At 40.7% G+C, this 18,479-nt stretch overlaps 1 protein-coding gene across 3 annotated transcripts in view; it reads right to left on the bottom strand.

Annotated features, from left to right (window-relative positions):
- usp54b (ubiquitin specific peptidase 54b) overlaps nucleotides 1–13,817 on the bottom strand; it is an 87,295-nt gene extending 73,478 nt beyond the window's left edge. For 2 of the 3 annotated variants that reach the window (XR_014772175.1, XM_084740976.1), the window contains exon 1: nucleotides 13,377–13,817. The gene's annotated coding sequence lies outside the window, so the exon portion shown is untranslated. Of the gene's footprint in view, nucleotides 1–827; nucleotides 908–13,376 lie in introns of those variants that run through there. The other variant, XM_084740977.1, reaches the window with a different exon arrangement.
- Between the last annotated feature and the right edge of the window lie 4,662 nt (nucleotides 13,818–18,479).

Genomic DNA, 18,479 nt, shown 5'->3' on the forward strand with positions numbered 1-18,479 from the left:
GTGGAGTGTGTGATCACACATCCTCTCTCTGACTGCACCCTACAGCCACACACAACCGAGATCGCTCTGGCAAACCCTCGCACAAGCACTGTTTATGTGGCCTGTGTGTGTGTGTGTGTGTGTGTGTGTGTGTGTGTGTCCCCACATCTTCGGCTAGTTACCATGGAAATAGGCCAAGCAGCAGGCACGCGGGGGAAAAGCCGAACCATGTGATTTAACTGAGAGACACACTGTGCTGCACTGGTTGAGAAAGCACACACAGACAAACACACACACACACACACACACACACACACACACACAGACAAACACACACACGGCTGGCGAGTGATGATGATGTGTATTGATGGTGGAGAGTTCCTGGAAGCCAGAGTGAGTCAAGGCACAAGTCAATCAAACTCCCTGACCCTGCGCTGGCAGGCATAAGGAAACCAGGACCTGTGGTCGCAGTCCAGACAGCGACCACACATGAAAGACATTTTCCACGTGAGATGTTGAGGTTCAGACACAGACACAGCGTGTGTGTGTGAAGTGTGTGTGGTTTCATCTTCTAACCTGATGGAAATCAGTCCCAGATACAGCTGCAAGTAACAATTATTTTCATTAGCGATTAATTTGCTTGATCCAGAAAATGGTGAAAAATGTTGAGAACTTGTTTCCAAAACCCCAAGATGACGTCTTCAAAAAACTTGTTTTGTCCACAACCCAAAGTTAGTCAGCTCACTGTCATAGTCGTCTAAAAGAAACCAGAAAATCTGGCATATGAGCAACTGAAAACAGAATTTGGACACTTAGACATGGGGCGTCACAGTGGTTAGCACTTTCACCTCATAGCAAGAAGGTAATGGGTTGGCATCCCAGTTTGGCGCAGCCTTTCTGTGTCGAGTTTGCATGCCTGTGTGTGTTTCCTGCCAGAAAACCTGCAAAAACCCAGGCCAGAAAACAATGAGAATCATATGCCACGCCGGGTCAGTAAATCTAGCAAGAAGCATCTAGCAACGAGTAAAAAAGGATTAAAGGCATTGTTTCACAAGAATCCTTGGTCTGTCTGTCCCTGTTCTGATTCATTTATTTAAGAATAAACATGACATTTATTGTACAGAGACAAGTTAAAATGGTCTTTGGGCAAGTAGTTTTCTGACCCACTGGCCCGACCAGGCAAGTGAGTCCAGTCAGTATCTCTGACCAAGGTGTTGGCTTTGAACAGGAGTTGGTCCCTGTGTGCTGCACAGCGACAGCCCACTGCTCCTAATTGTCAAATACACAGACTGAATCTGACTGTATAACTGTATTTTGTTTTGCAGTACATGCCACAAGTTTACCTTTATCTTATTTTATACTTTCAGTCTTTTCAAAAAATTCAAAAAGAATATTCTAATATTAAAACAGTTGATTGTTGCAGCCCTAGTCCCAGCTTAATTCTAAACATTGGGAAGTTGTCACAAAGTCCTAACTTCTTCAAGGGTCAGGTGTGGATCGAGGACCAGGTTTTGATTTAAGATCAAGTTTCTGTAAGTTTACAGACTGTATATTAAATGGTGGATATAGCGTCCTGGTCTGAAAAGTGCAGGCAATGCACAAGTGCCTCAAACCTGCATGTTTTATAATGACCAGCAGGGGGCAACTCCACTGGTTGCAAAAAGAAGTATGAATTAAAAGGAGTCTTATGAGAAAATTACCCTACCTTTATGACCTCAGTAAATAGTTTCCTAATGAGTTTGTGGTCTCAGTCTCAAGTCTTCTTATGCAACATGATGTTCATTTTGTAAATTATGGTCCAATTTGGAGTAAAACAGACCATAAAGGACAGTATGCTTTAAGACAGGACTACCGTGTCATTCTTAGTGAGTCTGTCCAGGGCAACACACAGGACTCAGACCAAACTGTCAAAACTGTCAAACAATCAAGTGTGGATCAACATTTTGTTACTGTATGTTCTTTTTCTCGCCTCAGATGACTTAAGAAGCACATTTTGGTGTACTGTTTACCTGTAATAAAAGAAAGATTGTGCACACGCTCTGGCTGCAAAAAACCAAGATGGCGACCCCCATAATTAGATTTAAAGGTCTGCTACACCTGAATTACAAAAGACTACCTCTGTAAATGACCGGAACTGTTGAGATATCTATAAATATTTCTGCTGTCATGCCAGTACAATTAAGATGACTTGAATTTTTCCTGTGGGATTTGAAAAACTCAACAGACGCATCTTCTCCTGCTTATCCTGGATGATTCACAGACCTCAGTTTTCATAACAAATACTTTCTACTTAAGAAATAGTCCCTATAAAAAAAATGTTGACAGGAGCAGCTCTGTATATTTTCAAATGTCACGTTCACTGCTGTGAGCACCACAAACTAAATTCAAGATCATAACCTAAGCAAATAAAACAAAGCGATTATATGGTTATATTCTTCAAAAGCAAGTGAGGGAATAAGCTTTTCAGTAATTTTGCTGAACCGACCCTTTAACCTCTTCAACTGCACAGAGATTTGGCAGGTTCTTTATTATTCAGCATTATTCAAATCCACAGAACTTTATTTTATATTCTTGTCATGATCTTAAGGTTTCTAACTTAACCAAACAGGTCGGATTGAATTATGAGGAGACCGTACTGTATAAATTATATTATGTAATGTTGCAGCCCTAACAAATGGCACCTTGGATTTTAATACACTGAGAGAAGAGAAAAACAGACCTCTTGTGATGCGGTGCAATAAAATACAAGTTTGTTTGTGTGTTGACTCACATTTTTTATATACAGTACCAGTCAAAGTTTGGAAACACTTCTCATTCAATGTTTTTTTTTCTTTATTTTTTATAAGCCATAGTCAGATTATACCAACAGTGTGCAAACAATGGTTACTTTGAAGAATCAAAATATGAAAGACAAACATTTGCACACTTCTAGGTCGACATGTGCATCAGAAAAGACCAGGAGTCGACAATAAAAAGATTCTTGCTCACTGTCTTCTGCACTTCCAATCAAAGATTTAATCACGCTGTTATTAAATCTTCCATATTTCACAGTTTTGGTGTCTCAGGACATTTATCTACAATGTAAAAAACAAGAAAAAACATTAAATGAGTAGTATGTCCAAGCTTTTGACTGGTACTATATGTGCATTATGCTAAGTCCACTTGTGCAAAACATAACAAACAATCCTCGAAATGACCAATGCAGTGGTAACAAATCCCATGAAAAGACTTAAATCATCAATGAATTGATCCAATTAACAAGTCTTGCGTGTGCAGCCAAAGCTTGATATAACTTATTCCTCTGTGCCACAGAGCTCCATTGTTACCCAAAAACTATTTAAAACACATCAATTAGCCACACTGTTGCACTGGATGACATGCTCCTTTATTACAATGAACAAGGGCGCTTCAGTTTATTTTAAGTCAAACCCAAATACACCATCCTGCGGCTGGAAATACTCACTGGAGCACTGACATGTGTATTAATCTGCCACTAAAAGCTCTCCCCAACAAATACACTATTCAGCCTACTGACAGGGCCCAGCTGTTCCAGGAAATTATATACCTTTTATGTTGAAAAATTAAATATATATTTGTGACCCCTTTTTTGATGATTAATGTCATCACGAGGAACACACACAAGCCAATCATTCACGAACATGATCCAGTGCTGCAGCACCAACAGAAAAGGCTGAGCGCCCACAGGGGTTGTGTATGTAAATACTGCATGATGAATACCAACTTATAATATTCACATGTGCAGGTACTTTTTGCTCAGGTATCGCTATCAGTTGACAGTTGCACTACTTTGTGTGTTATGTTGGGGCCAGCATGTAAATGTAAATACTGCCCCCTCATGAATGTGTCCCAGTATTGTGTAGCCTGTTATACTTTGTAACAAAGCAGTGCCATGTTTGGTTGCAGTTTGCTCAAATTTGCACAAAAAGCAGCGTTATAATGTTGGATGTTACAGGGAGATCAATACAAATGCAGATCCCAATGTTCTGACTGCATAAAAATGGTAAACTTCATTTACTCAGATTTTATGCATATGGTGGTGTGTTCTTTATACTAAAATAATGATATACTAAAATCTTTTCCAAAAAAAAAAGTTCAATATATCAATATCTTGCAATATATCACAATATATTAAATGGTAGCTCCTGTATCGTGATGTGTATTGAATCTCCAGATTTCTGCCAACACACAGCCCTACATCCAATACGACAGTAGCCCAGATCACGGCAATTAGTCTACAACCAGATTTTTGAAAAATTTCAACCTCCGCTCCACAAACAGCACAGAGACAGCTCTGGTCAAGGGCACAAATGATTTTCTGCTTGCAGCTGACTCTGGTCTGTCGTCCACTGTCATTCTCCTTGACCTCAGCTCAGCCTTTTGACACAGCGGACCGCAATATCTGAATCAGCTGTTAGTTTGCATCAGTGATGTGCCTCTGATTGGTTTATCTCACATCTGTCACTTGGAGATTCCTCCTCCTCCTCCTGTGTTCCTCTTCACTGTGGGATGCCCCAGGGGTCTGTTTTGAGTCCCTTTTTATTCACGGTCTACATGCTACCCCTGGGTCAAATCCTACGTAGATATGGTGTCTACTTCCACTGTTACACAGACGACACCCAACTGTATGTCCCGTTGAGGCCTGGTACCACTGATGTACTTGTATATTATGTTCTGACTGGGAGAAATTAAAAACTGGATGTCAAACAATTTCCTGCAGCTGACTGACTCCAAATCAGACATCATTATTATTACCCTCTCTGGCTCCAGCACTAGCAGTGTAAACAATCTTCTTCCTCTGGATGCCTTATCTAACGATGTCCAAATATAAATCCACAACCAAGGGGTCACTTTTGACTCAGAACTGTCTTTTGATGCTCAGGAGACCAAAGTACTACAATCCTGCTTCGCACCAAGATCAGGTCATTCCTTTCCCCTGCAGACTTAGAAAAGGTTATCCAGGCTTTTATCTCCTCCAGACTGGACTATTGCAATGCATTTAATTCTGGTATCAGCAAGCAAAACATCCAGATACAGTTGGTATAAAATGCTGCTGCCAGGCTTTTAACATGCAGTAAGAGATGCGACCACATTACACCCTGCCCTTCACTGGTTACCTGTGAGTTTTAGAATTTATTTTAAGATTTTACTGCTTGTTTTTAAAGTCATGAATGGTCAGGCTCTTGCCTTTATTTGCAAACTCCAAATGAGCCTGATCGGTGCCTGAGATCTTCCAGCAGGGCCCAACTGATGGTCCCGAAGTCTCGACTAGTCACCAAAGGTGACCGGGCATTTGCTGTTCAGACCTCAGGCAGCCAAAGTCAGTATTTTCATTTAAATCTCTTCCTAAGACTCACTTTTATCAAATGGCTTTCCTTAACTGATGCTAATTTATCTTGTTTATATCAAATTTACTTGTTTTAATTTTTTTATGATTTGTTCTGTTTGACATTTGTTTTTACTGTAAAGCACTCCGCACTTTTTTTTTTGCAAAGCCACTTAAAAAACTATTTTTTTCTACATCTGGGTAAGAAAATGATTGAATACAGGTATCATTTGACTGGAGAAGTTTCAATACTACTTGGTACGGGCTAATTTCAATCAGCACTGACACCCAGCCCTACTACTAAAGCAGACACAATAAAAGTGATCTGAGTCAATCATCACTTTCACAGTATTCACTTCATTTGGACACCAACGTGCAAAATCATAAATCAGTCCCTGTGTCACTCTGAACCAGTGAGACAGGCACAAACTGGGAGGGGATGTATTGACAGACAGTCTGTTTTTCATGTGATTTGTTGACAATAAACAATATAGTCAACCTTATCCTTAAAAGAAGCAACTTTTAAAAAGGTAGTGTATTATACGGGAGTGTTAATTTTAGTGTATTAGGTTGTTTTGTACTCACAGTAAGTGTGTGCTTCAACAAATCACTTGAACAAGCAGAAACTGAAAGCATATGTGATACCAAATGGTGTGAAAAATGTTTTGTCTGACTCTTCAACTATTTAACGCTTTAACATCCAGCAATAATCCACATTAAAAAATAATCTTATTCCGCTGTCTGACAGTATCACACGCAGATTTTGTTCATCAACTGCTGTCTCATGTTTTATAGCTGCATTATCCAATTAAACGGAAGACATCCTCCTGTAAATGGAAGATGTTTAGATGTCTTGTGCATCATTTTAACCCATTCCCCTAAATTTAGCCTGACATATTTGGATCCTCACTTGAATTTAAACTAAAGATCTGTGATTTTGAGCCAGTTTTGGCTGCACAGCATGAATTTGTAATGACTATCCTGTGGGCAAGACAGTTTAAGAGTTTAGGGAAACATATTTGGCTTCAGAGCTAGCGTTAGGTGTGAAGTGGATTTAATGTTAAGTCAAACTTCAAAGGGATCGGTCTGTACGTTATAAATGGTCTTTTTCAGTTTGTGTCTAAATGAATGTGTGTGTCAGTGTGACAGCAGATGATTACTTGTGGAGCGATAAGCGCCAGCGAGGGCACCGTTGGGAGCATTGAGGACAGGCAGCTGTTTTCATGCTTCCACTGTACTGTCACCACTGCTGCTACCACTACTACTGTCTTCTCTCTTCCTTCTACCTCTCCTGTTCTCTGAGCTCATCGGGCCACATGCAGAAAGTTTGCAGGAGTTTACCCGAGGACAGAATCTGAGGGATGGCTCTGTGCCTGTTTGATCCCCGGTGCACTGTGACGCTTCCTCTCTGATCCACATCTCGGCGATTAATATAAACATTCAGAGAAAACATCCGTCCGTCATTGTGCCGCCACATCGAATCAACATTGGAGAGCAGTGGCACCACATGTGACACGCGGATCAGGCATTCTTTCCATTTTCCATGACTTATTTTTCATGTTTACTCTCTTTCCTGTTCTCCCGTTATCATTTCTTTCCATTCAAAGCACACACAGCTTTGGAAACAGCACGAGGAGGGTGTTTTGGTGATAAATGCTTATGTAAATTTGAGTCATTTGATCTCTCCTTGGGATTGGTTTTAGCATGAGGCTGTTTCGCTGTGGTCTATAGTGGAACAGCTGGGTTTCCATCGGAGTATGCAGATTATCATACTGAAAAACCTGAAGGGAAATAACAACATTTCCAAGTATCTTGTCTACATGTTTTGACCCTTCAAAACCACAGCAATGATGCACATGTCCATGATTTATGAGCAGCTTTTCTACTCAGCATTTGCAACAGACAAAGGATGATTAGAAGGTAAGATCTAATTTCCTATGTTGTTTTTTACTTGTTTATCTTGCAAACCCCTTGAGAGTGCCAGAAGCCCAAGGTTAAGTAAGAAGCACTGGTCTAAATATGGCCAGAAGTATGTGGACACCCAAACACCAGACCATTAAACAGGCATTCAGACCTTCATGATTTTGGAAGCTGGCTGCAAGAGTTTGTTCCCATTCAGCCTCAAGAGCATTAGAGAGCTCTGGCACTGACGCTGGGCGATAAGGTCTGGCTCGCAGTCGACGTTCCAGTTCATCCCAGAGGTGTTGGACGGGGTTGAGGTCAGTGCTCTGCGCACGCCACTCAAGTTCTTCCACGCCAAAGTGGGAAAACAATTTCTCTATGGAATGACTTTGTGCACAAGGCCACAGTCATGCTGAAACAGGGAAGACTCTTCGTCATTCTCCTGCTACTAAGTTGAAAGCAAACTATTGTCTAAAATATCATTTTATGCTTGCAAAGTCCATTCAGTGTAGGCTTAGCTGATTGGACAGCCATCAGCGTTTAGCTGGTTGTTTTTTTGTGGGGTTTTGTCATTTTATTTTGCTAATTTAATGTTCTGTCTCTGACGAACGAGTGAGAGCCACAGCTCAGGGACAGTACACACCTACTGAGCCAGAGAACAAGTAAGAGGTAAACAGCCTGCAGAGCCAAAATATTTTCACATCTAACTCGCTGAATCAAGGATTTATTTCAACCACACTGACAGTGGAAAGACTGACCAAGATGATTTTGGTTAGTTTAATTTTGTTTTTCATTTTGTCAGTTTATTTTTTGGAATACACATAGCTTGCTTAACATGGAAAACTTGCCACTCACACACAATCTCTGATCTGAGGTGGTCAAACACACACCTGTGCGAATATATCATCATCACCTGTTGCTGGGCTGGCGGTAGCAGTTGGAATATTTCAACATATCGCCAAACCTAATTCAGTAGCTGTTGATCACGTCACACAATCTTCCTCAACAGATGGAGGTGTCATGGTGTTGTAGTCGAAAACTTCAGGATGCCTGTTTTGCCAACTGTTGTCTCCAAGGTCAAAAATGAACTTTTCTATCTCAAATCCCAAAGCAGGAAAAACAGCCTCACACCAAAAACCGCAGAAAAGCATGGTGTCCATATACTTTAGGCTAAAATCTGAAGTATGACATCCCAGAAAGGTCACATATTTCTTTGTTTCAACTTCAGGTATCGGAATCAGATTGGATGTGGAAAAAGTGTATTGTGCATCATTGTATCATCATTGTGTTCTCATTAGTCTAACTTGCTCTTTTGTTCTCCATTTTTTGATCCTATTTATTCTCTTCAGATGAGGGGAAAGTTCAAAAACTGCCGTCACAGTTGGATGGAAATGAAATGCTGTTAATGTTTTGTGATTCGACTGTCCTGTCTCTCTCTGTCTCTCTGTGCTGCTGCGGGTTAGTGTGGCCTGGTGACAGTGACACCGGTGTCATGCAAGCCGAACAAAGAGCTGATACTGTCCCTGAGGACAATGGCCCGTCTCTCACACTGTCTCCCTCCCACTCAAGCAAACATAAAGGCGAGAAGTATATTTATACATATCCCTGCTGTCCAAGAGAGAGAGAGAAAAAAAAGTCTTGATCTTTTCTTTCACAAACTGAGCTCTCTCTTTTCTTTTGGCTGCACTTTCCTTAACTCTCTCCCTCCCATTCACTTAATTCCTGCTCTCTGTCTCTCATTTTCTTCCACTGACCTCTATTTTCCATTCTCATTCACTCTCTCCACTTCTTCCCCCATTCATCTCTGTCGATTTCCTTTCCGTTTCCGAAAAACTTCACTTGCTTCACATGCATGTGCTCACTCACACACACACACATACAGTGGTTTCCCTGTAACTGGGTTATGTGTAACTTCAAATAGCCTTAGTTGACAATAGGGAGAGCCCAGAGTTCATCCTCCCCTCTGTGCTTCTCTTTCTCCTCCTCGCTCCCACTTTGAATCTAAAGAGAAGTTATACATGTGTGTGTGTTTCGAGTGTGTGTGTGAACATACAGTAGGCACACGTGCAGCTGCATGTGTGAGCATATTACCCACACTTTTTTTTCTGCAAGATTCAAGGTCATTTCCCTGCTCAGACTCTGTAACATTAAAGTATACAAGAGAAAACACACACACAAACATGCATGCATGCACACACACACACATGCACACACACACACACACGTGCACGCTATAACCTAGATGCAACCCATTATCGCCGTGGCACATGTGCGCACCCAATCCTATTAGTAGAAAATATAAAGAGGGGTGAATATTTGCTTAATATTTAGGCTATTACATAACCATCCTTATTTACGATGCATGCTGGGAATCATGAGGTTTTTACAGTTTGGGTCAGAGTATGGAGAAGGAGAGGAGAGGAGAGGAGAGGAGAGGAGAGGAGAGGAGAGGAGAGGAGAGGAGAGGAGAGGAGAGACAGGGTGTTTGAAGATAAGAAGGAGGAGGTGAGAACAGTGGGGGGAGGAAAAAGGAGGGGAAAAGAACAGAGGAAGAGGAAGAGGAAAGGTAAGGAAAGGAAAAGATACACGGGGAAAGGAAGGGAAAAGAAAAGAAAATGAAGGGAAGGAGAGGAAAGGAAAGTGAATGAGAAAATGAAAAGAGGATAAAAGGAGTGGGAAGGAGAGGAGACAGAAGGAAATGAGATGAGAAAAGAAGAAAGGAAAAGAAAGGGAAAAGAGGAGAGAGAAGCAGAGAGGAAAAGAGCAGAGCAGGAGAAAGGAAAGAAACAGATAAAAGAGGTGAGGAAATAAAATATAGAGAGGAAAAAGGAAAGGAGTGAAGAAGAAGGGGAAAAGAGGAGAGGGGAGAGAAGAAAAGGTTAGAGAAGAGAAGAAGAGAGGAAAAATAAGAGAAAAGAGAAGAACATGGGAGGGAAAGGAGAGGAAAACAAAGTGAAGAAAAAAGAGGAGAGGAGAGGAATAAGTGCGACATTACTTTGAATAAACAACCACATGTCAACTACGAGTGGTTACGGGAAAAAGAGAGAAAGAGCACTCGAGCAGATGATAAAGGTCAAAGGAGACATATGAGCGTGACTTTCTTTCCCTCTCTTCTTTCTTCATTGCAGAGGATGAAGACGGAGAAGATAATATAAGATAATCTGCTCTTCGCTATACTTCAACTATCTTATAATCCCATTCATGTGGACCCAGCATGCAGGAACACCTCAAACTGTCCTGGGAAACACACACACACACACATGACCACGTCTAGAAAGAAATGCTCAGCGGATTTGAACCAATTAAGTCAATTTAAGTAGAATTTAAGTGAATTTAATTCACTCAGTTTGTCTGCAGATATATGCAATAAGCCAATGACCTTGAGATTGATTATTTCTCAAAGATATTCATGTTCGCCTGTGCACGCAGGATAACTGGGGGAGAGACCGTGTGTTTGGATCCTGGACATTTTCAACAGATAACTCTAAAATACAAGAATAAACTTGTCTGTATCATATAGAATCCAAACAATCACATAGCCAGAGAAATTATTTAAAAAAAAAAAAACAAGCTAAAAATAGATCAAAGACCTAAAGTCCAAAATCCTGAGCGTCTCCATCCTGAGCTCTGAGGATGTTCTTTGTCAAGTGTCAAGTTGTCTGATTGTCCCCCATAGCAACATGCAACAATTGAAACAGCTTAGTAAACTCGCTGTTAGAGGGAAGAGGGAAGTCTCCTCTGGCAGTGCGGCCAACTCAGCTGGGGCTGAGAACAAACTAGTTTGTAGATAAAGGTTAAGTAAGTTTACTTTTGGGGACCTCCCTACGACTACTCACTCTGCAAAAAAGGCTGTGAGACAAGAGTACTGTACCACAGCTACAGTGACAGCCTGGTCATAAAATATGGAAACAGCAGTGTATATGTACATAAGGTTTTGTAATATTAAATTAAGTACAAATACAACCCCACTTCAAATATCCGAACTATCCCTTTAACACACACACCTGTGCTTACATTAATTGTATGGAAACTATACAGAAAAAAACAAAGCAAAACCTCCCTGCCTGTTCACTGAGTGATTCATCCCCAAAAACAAAAATTGATGATGAGTCCAGCTTAAATGTCAAGGCGACATTTCAGCAGGGTGAAGGTGCTGCTGTGAGTCCACGTGTGTGTGTGTGTGTGTGTGTGTGTGTGTGTGTGTGTGTGTCTGTGTGTGTTTGTGTGTGTGTGTGTCTGTGTGTATGCTTTGTATTACTCATGTTGTGGAGACACAGACCTGTTCAACCAGCCACATATCTGTTTCCCATCTGCAGATATAATGCTAGTTTCTGCAAGTTTTTTTTAGGATTACAGGACCAGTCTGTTGGATTTAGAGGCATCCAAAGGTGAGCTTGCCGAATCCAAACACCTCGTCTCACTCTCCCTTTCCATGTGTATAGGAAAACCTACGGTGGCTGTGAAACTTGCAAAAAAAATGCAAAAGGCTGTATCTATCACTAGTGTATGATGGGACCAAAATCATCGTATTGCACAAAATGAACATATGCATACAAAGTCAAGACAAATCAAAAACAAAACAGTCCTGAAACTGAAATACTATTAAATTATGAAAAATAAGTTAAACTAAATATATAAATAAAACTGGAAGGGCTAGGGGTTATTTAGTAAATCACACTCTATGACATTCCTACAGTTCAACTGCATTTTTTTTCATGACTTTGATGGCTTTGATATGAGAAAGAAAATCATTATGAAAAACACTAAACCTGGGTTTCACCTTCAAACATTTGGGTTTGTGCATGGAAAATTTTTTCTCAGAATTTGTGCATTTTCCTTCACCAATAGTTGAGAATGCTAACAATCAATGAATTGATTAATCATTAATAACTAATTAGATATAAAACACACGTCTCGTTTTTGTTTTTTTCTTGTTCTTTTCTCATTTTAAATCAAAGTTTCCTTGCTCAACAAATGCCTCTGCCAGAGAAAACAAGGCAGACTAATGATTAAATGTTGATTAAAATATTTTTAATTGGCTATATTCTTGACAGCGATTAACTGATTAATAGTTAATCACTGACATCCCTTGTCAGAATGTGATTAACCAGAAAGTCATCCTTGCAGTTGTCCATGATGAGTTCATAAAATTTCCTTTTGAGACAAAGTTTCGCCCTCTAATTTAAAGGGATCAAACACAACGATTCTTATTTACAGGTGATTATACACTAACAGTGGACCTTTCAGACATGGTTTTGAGTTAAGGTCACACTCAGGCTGAGGTACAGTAATGGTTCAGGTCAGGATGAGCCCTCTGGAATCACTATAAGTCAATGAAATGTCCTCACAAGTATCCAAAACAAAAGTGTGTGCTCCTGCCTAATGAGGAAAACGTGGGGATGGCCAGTACCATATCTTCCCTGTGTCTTTTTTTTTTTTTTTTTTTTTTTTGGTAAGTATTCACGTGTGAGCGCGCCGTGAGGCAGCAGAGGGCTGTGTCACCATCGCTAACGTGACGGCACTGTAGGCTGGCGGTGATGCGGGGCCCGGTGAGGGGCCAAAGTCATCAATCACGCGGATCGAAACCGCAACGTTAAATCAATAGCGGCCCCCGGGAGCGATGACAGCGGAGCGTGAATCCGCCTCGGTAAAAAGGCTGCGGGTCTCTCGGCCATCCATCAACAAGTCCACACAGTGTGTACAGTCCACCGGAGACACGCAGGACAGGACGGGACGGGGCGCAGTAGCGCTATGTGCACCTGGCTGAATAATAACACCTGTAACTGTGGAAACCGAGCCCGGTGTCGCTGTGATGCAACCGGGATGAACTTGAGGGTGAGGGATGCTGCTGTCCGTTAAAGAGAAGCTGATAAAACAGTGGAACTGACCGGAGACGAAGCAACAGAGGGAGGAACACACGCTGCTGCTGCTGATGAGAGTGATGATGACAATGATGGAGATCCTCCGAGACTGTCACGAGAACACATCTGTTGAGGATCACATCTGGCCGACACGCTGACTGCCCCCCCACCCCTAAACACACACACACACCTACAGTAATGATGGTCTACTGCGCCCGGTCACATGCGTGCCCGTGTAGCAGTGATGGAGCCCATGCAGACCTGAGAGTGTGCAGGGTTTTTTTACTCACCCCGGGTGCTGTCGCCGCCAGTCTCCGTCCGCTCGCGTGTCCTACCGTGTGATTTAACGGGAGAGAGGGCGAGCCGTGGGCGCATCCAGCCCCCACCAGCGCCATCCAGCGCTGCGGTCGCGGCACGCCGCTCTCGCGATACCGCCGTGCCATCCTCAGGCTCGTGCACGGAGTGTGTGACGTAGCGGTTTTACCGTGGCTCGGCCCGATGCCGCCGCCTTCTGGGCGCGAGGCGGAAAGAGCGCGAGGATGGCGGTGATGTCATCCCGCGGGTGACCGTGTGGCCTTACCTGTTCTGTCCCTGTCCATGCAGAGAGTCACATACCCGAGGACAAAAGCTCTGGTCTTCTATTTAAAGTGACATGAAAATGCCATCGGTGAGGGGGAAGAGGTGGACTCTGAGTTTAATATTAATGTGAACTATAATGCAGTGATCTATGGTGTCTTAAAAAATAAAAAATAAAAAAAAGCCCATGAAGCATTACAAACCTTACTGGACATAAATATGTACGGTTTTGACAAAAATATGGAAGATAAGGTGTGCCCAGTCCTCCAGTCAATATCACAAGTGATGACCAGATAGTAACTGAACTGGACATGAGACAAAAGACACTGACACCTTGGCACCTGCTAACAACATATGTATTTGTGTTGTATTTTAAAATTATAATTGTATTATAATCAGTGTTGGGCAAGCTACTTGGAAAATGTAGTCAGCTAAGCTACAAGTTATTCTACATTAAATGAAGCTTCACTACACTGGAGCTACCCACCAGAGAAATGTAGCAAGCTAGGCTACAATAAAATGACAAAAGTAGCTTAACTACATCAAAGCTATTTTTTAAAGTAAAAATAAAGTATCTGTATCTGTCTGTCTGTGTTTAGTAGTATATTTATTAGCCCCCATTTGTACTAGGAGCCATCTACACAAATATCAAATTATTTATTTAAATTGATCACAACAATTTGGTTTGGTAGAAAAGTTTGTAAAAAACAAAAAAAAAATAATAATAAAATAAAATCTTGCACAAGTTATATTTATTAGTAATATAACCCAAAGTTATACTTTCAGCTTATACTTTTTCTCCTGTCTTTTCATTTTTCCTACCTCTTCCTGCCTAAATTCCCTTCACACACACACACTCTCTCACACACACACACACACACACACACACACACACACACACACACACAGTTTTATTCCTTTGCTGCCAAACGACATGTTGCTAGCTAGCGCCATGTTAGCTGTTGGTGTTTGCTGACTGAGTTGTGATGATTAGCTTAGCTAGCGATTGTTGTGTTAACTTCGGGAAATACCTGAATGTGTGTCCTTAAATGTGTTGGACGTCTTGGATGTTGACTTCCTTTTGGGGCTGCAAAGTAAACACCGGAAAGTGTAACTGTTCTGTGAGGACTCGATAAGTAACATGAACTTGTTAAGGTAAGATTCATGACACTTACACGTCTCGGCATTTTTTCCTACACCGTCTTCGGCGACCATCAGCAAGAGGGCAGGTGCATGACGTCACATGGAAGAGACGCGTTTAAGTTTTAGAAATGCGTGGGGAAATGTAGCTTCTATTTGATCACTAAAGTAGCTTCACTACTGAAAACAGCAACGTTACGACCACGTTACTGAGAAATGTAGTTACACTAGTAACGCCGCTACTGCCCAACACTGATTATAATTTATTTAATGATGTATTATTATTGACATTGGCAACTAAGATTGATGACCGTATTATTTTTAATGCTGTTCCACTGAGTTTGTCTCTTTTGTGTTATATTTGTAACATTTAATAAATTATATTTTAAAAAAGAAAAAGAATGGAGCAGGAAAAAAGGAGCATAGAGAAGGTGTCATTTAAAATATTAGAATGTGTAATATATCCTATAAAGCACATTCTGGTTTCTGGTTTAATCAAAGAAAGTGTTTCTCATTTCCAAAATGATCAATAGGCTAAACTTTCTATTTAAAAAAAAAAGAGGTCAAATGGCCAAGATGTTATCTTTTTAATCCAACTGTTTATATTTTCTGTCAAATTCCACATGCATAAAGTTAAAGGACCAGTGTGTAATAATTACAGGAATTTATGTACATAAATGAGATATATTATATATAAGTATGTTATTTATTATTATCAATCAACGTAAACTCATAATCTGTTCCCGTTACTTTAGAAATAGCCATTTATAGTTATATACTGTCGGGTCGACTTACGGAGATCATCATCCTGCGCCGTCTACGGCAGCGCAGAGTGGACAAACTGCACTAACAGTGAGTCTTGGGAAGCCCATGGCGACCTTACGTAGATGCCGCAACGTAAACACGGAAGTAGACGGGGAGGATAGACGCGGGTGATTGCTGGCAGACCATTTAGCGTTGTGAACCTTGACTGGCACAGTTTTGACAAATGGAGGATCATACATACACTGTACCAGAACAAAAAGCAGCGGACAGTGAATCCCTGTCATCCAAGAAGCGGAGATGCGAAGAAAGTAAACGCAAGCATGACAGGAAACGGCAAAAACACGAATCAACATCGGCATAGCGTTTACACGATGGAAATCGCTGATGGAGGACAAACGTTTTCACAGTGACGCCGAGGTTGCCTGTTTTCTGCTGGACAGGTAATTCATCCTACACACATAATTGTAGTTTGTTGTGAGATAGCTTTCGCTCGCCATTTTGTCCGCTGACGGCCACCTTACTGAGAGAGGGGCGGTGTCGGGGTAAATCCTCTTAGTTGCAATCTAAGGTTTGAACATTAGATGCCACTGGAAATCACACACTTCTCCTTTAAATAGACTGATAGAAAATACGCAAAATGGTGGAAACTGGTGGAGCGCGCACCCCCATGTGCTGGGAGCTGTTGTTCCTCTGCAGGACCAGTTCAACTCCCACCTGCGGTCCATTTCCTGCGTATCATCGCCTCTCTCTGCCCCTTTTCCTGTCATACCTTTGCCTGTCACTGTCCAAGAGCCCAAACAATGATCCTCAAGAAAAAAAATCTGCAAAATTTGGCTTGAACAACCTCACTACTGGTTAAAACTATAAACCAGCACAAAAATTACAGCCAACATAAAGCAGTATGATCTGATGAAACCACAAGCATTAACAGAAAGTAACATTTACATTTTGTAACATAAAATCGCCAACTTTACAAACTATTCAGCCCAGAACTAGACATGATGGGAAATGAGTGGTGTGTTTTAGACTGGACTGGGGAATGTTTTCTACATCAGCTTCACCAGTGATATAATTTGCCTAAGAACAGATGTTACTGAATGTGTTTGTGAGAGTCAAACTGTGCATGCACATTGGCTCTGATTAGATGCAGACACACCCACAAAATGGCGATTTTGTGCCATGGTATCGTTGTTAACTGAGCAGCTACACACAGATTTGTTGGCTATCACTGACGCTGCTGTGGAGCATTGGGTTCTTTTTAATTATTTCAGCTCAAGAGTCAGACAAACAGGAGACTTGAAAGGAAATGGAGACTGTGTCTGAAGGCGGGTCACCTCAAAGTCTGACAGCAGCACAATCGGTTGAGAAACGCACCTCCAACAGAGCCACAAGCCCCCCACTGTGGAAATATCTCCCTCAATCTCTGCAGTACAGATTTTTTGTGGGGTTTAAACAAAGAAACAATCTAAACACTTTCTATATAGATTAACAGGTTTAATGGTCATGCTTTATGGTAGTGACCATTTTAATTTATTTGTTTATATCTCTTGGCAAATGTTACATACATAAAATGAAATGGAGCAATAAAAAATAAACTTTACCCTACTTCTAACTGATATTAACCTATATTACAAATTCACTAATAAAGCTGAAAAATAGGAAAGCCACAAACAATAACTGAAACATATGAAATTATCAACTAATCTTTCTCATTTAATTATCTCCCCCTCTTTATTCATGTATTTATTCTTTTATTTTCTTTCTTTTTTCATTTTCCTATGTATTATTTTGCTTTTACTTAACGTCAATCCTGTTAATTAATGTTTTTATTTTAAATTTCTTAATTTTGAATGTTCCTTAAAATGTTTTCCCTCTGTTGTTATGATATGGTTGAAAAAATACCTGTTTTGTCTCATGCTCTCTGCCTCTCTCTCTCTCTCTCACACACCTCCACACAGTCAGATGTAACCTGCTGTCAGCAGCATGTAGAGGACATCTGTCTAATTGCTGTCATTGGAGACCCGCCAGCACCAGTTTACAGTCACAGCCTGAACACACTGCTATTCATAGAGAGCAGGTGAGAAAGGTCATCAGGACATTGTTTAGTCTGGCAGTGATTTTTAATGCCACTATACCTGAGAGAAAGTGCCATTACAAATTAAAAGTACTGAAAAGTAACACAACAGTTTAGGAGGTTACACACATTCTGTATGTAGCCAAGTAGAAGTTCAGACACTTGTCTCAAGTAAAAGTGAAAAAGTACAGGTTTTTAAAATGTATGCAAATATAAATGTTAAAATTTTTTTATTTTGTTTCCTCAGCTAGCTGTTTCCCCCTGTTTCCAGTCTTTATGCTAAGCTAAGCTAATCAGCTGCAGGCTGTAGCTTCACATTACAGTACAGACATGTGAGCGGTATCAATCCTCTCATCTAGAAAGAAGAATATTTGAAAAAAAAATCAAACTATTCCATCAAGATTGATAAATTATTGAGTGCCTGCATAGGCTGCAAGTTATCAGTTTAAACATTAATTATTGCATCTTTGCTTTTCTTAGTTAGCACCATAGTATAAAGGGACAGGAAAGAATATGAGGTGATAACATGCAATAGAGCCCTTACTGGAAATACACTGGAAATATTAAGATTATATGGTTTGTATCTTAAGCCACTCAACAACCAATACATGATAAAGCTATAAATATTTTATATTAATCTTGAAATGTATAAATATGTCAAACCAACCCCAAATGAAATCTTTAAAAACCCATTTAAAAGGCCTGTAAGAGTTGTACTTTGTTTGTTAGTGAGCCCTAAGTAGCTTCTTAGTTCATTGTTGACCATGGAAAATAGTAAACAACAAAATAATCATTGTTTTTTTTTTAAAGCATTAAATGAAGTTTGTTGTCACAGAGA

The sequence above is a fragment of the Lutjanus erythropterus genome, chromosome 17 (assembly GCF_056507025.1).
Source record: "Lutjanus erythropterus isolate fLutEry1 chromosome 17, fLutEry1.hap2, whole genome shotgun sequence".
Classification (NCBI taxonomy): domain Eukaryota; kingdom Metazoa; phylum Chordata; class Actinopteri; order Lutjaniformes; family Lutjanidae; genus Lutjanus; species Lutjanus erythropterus.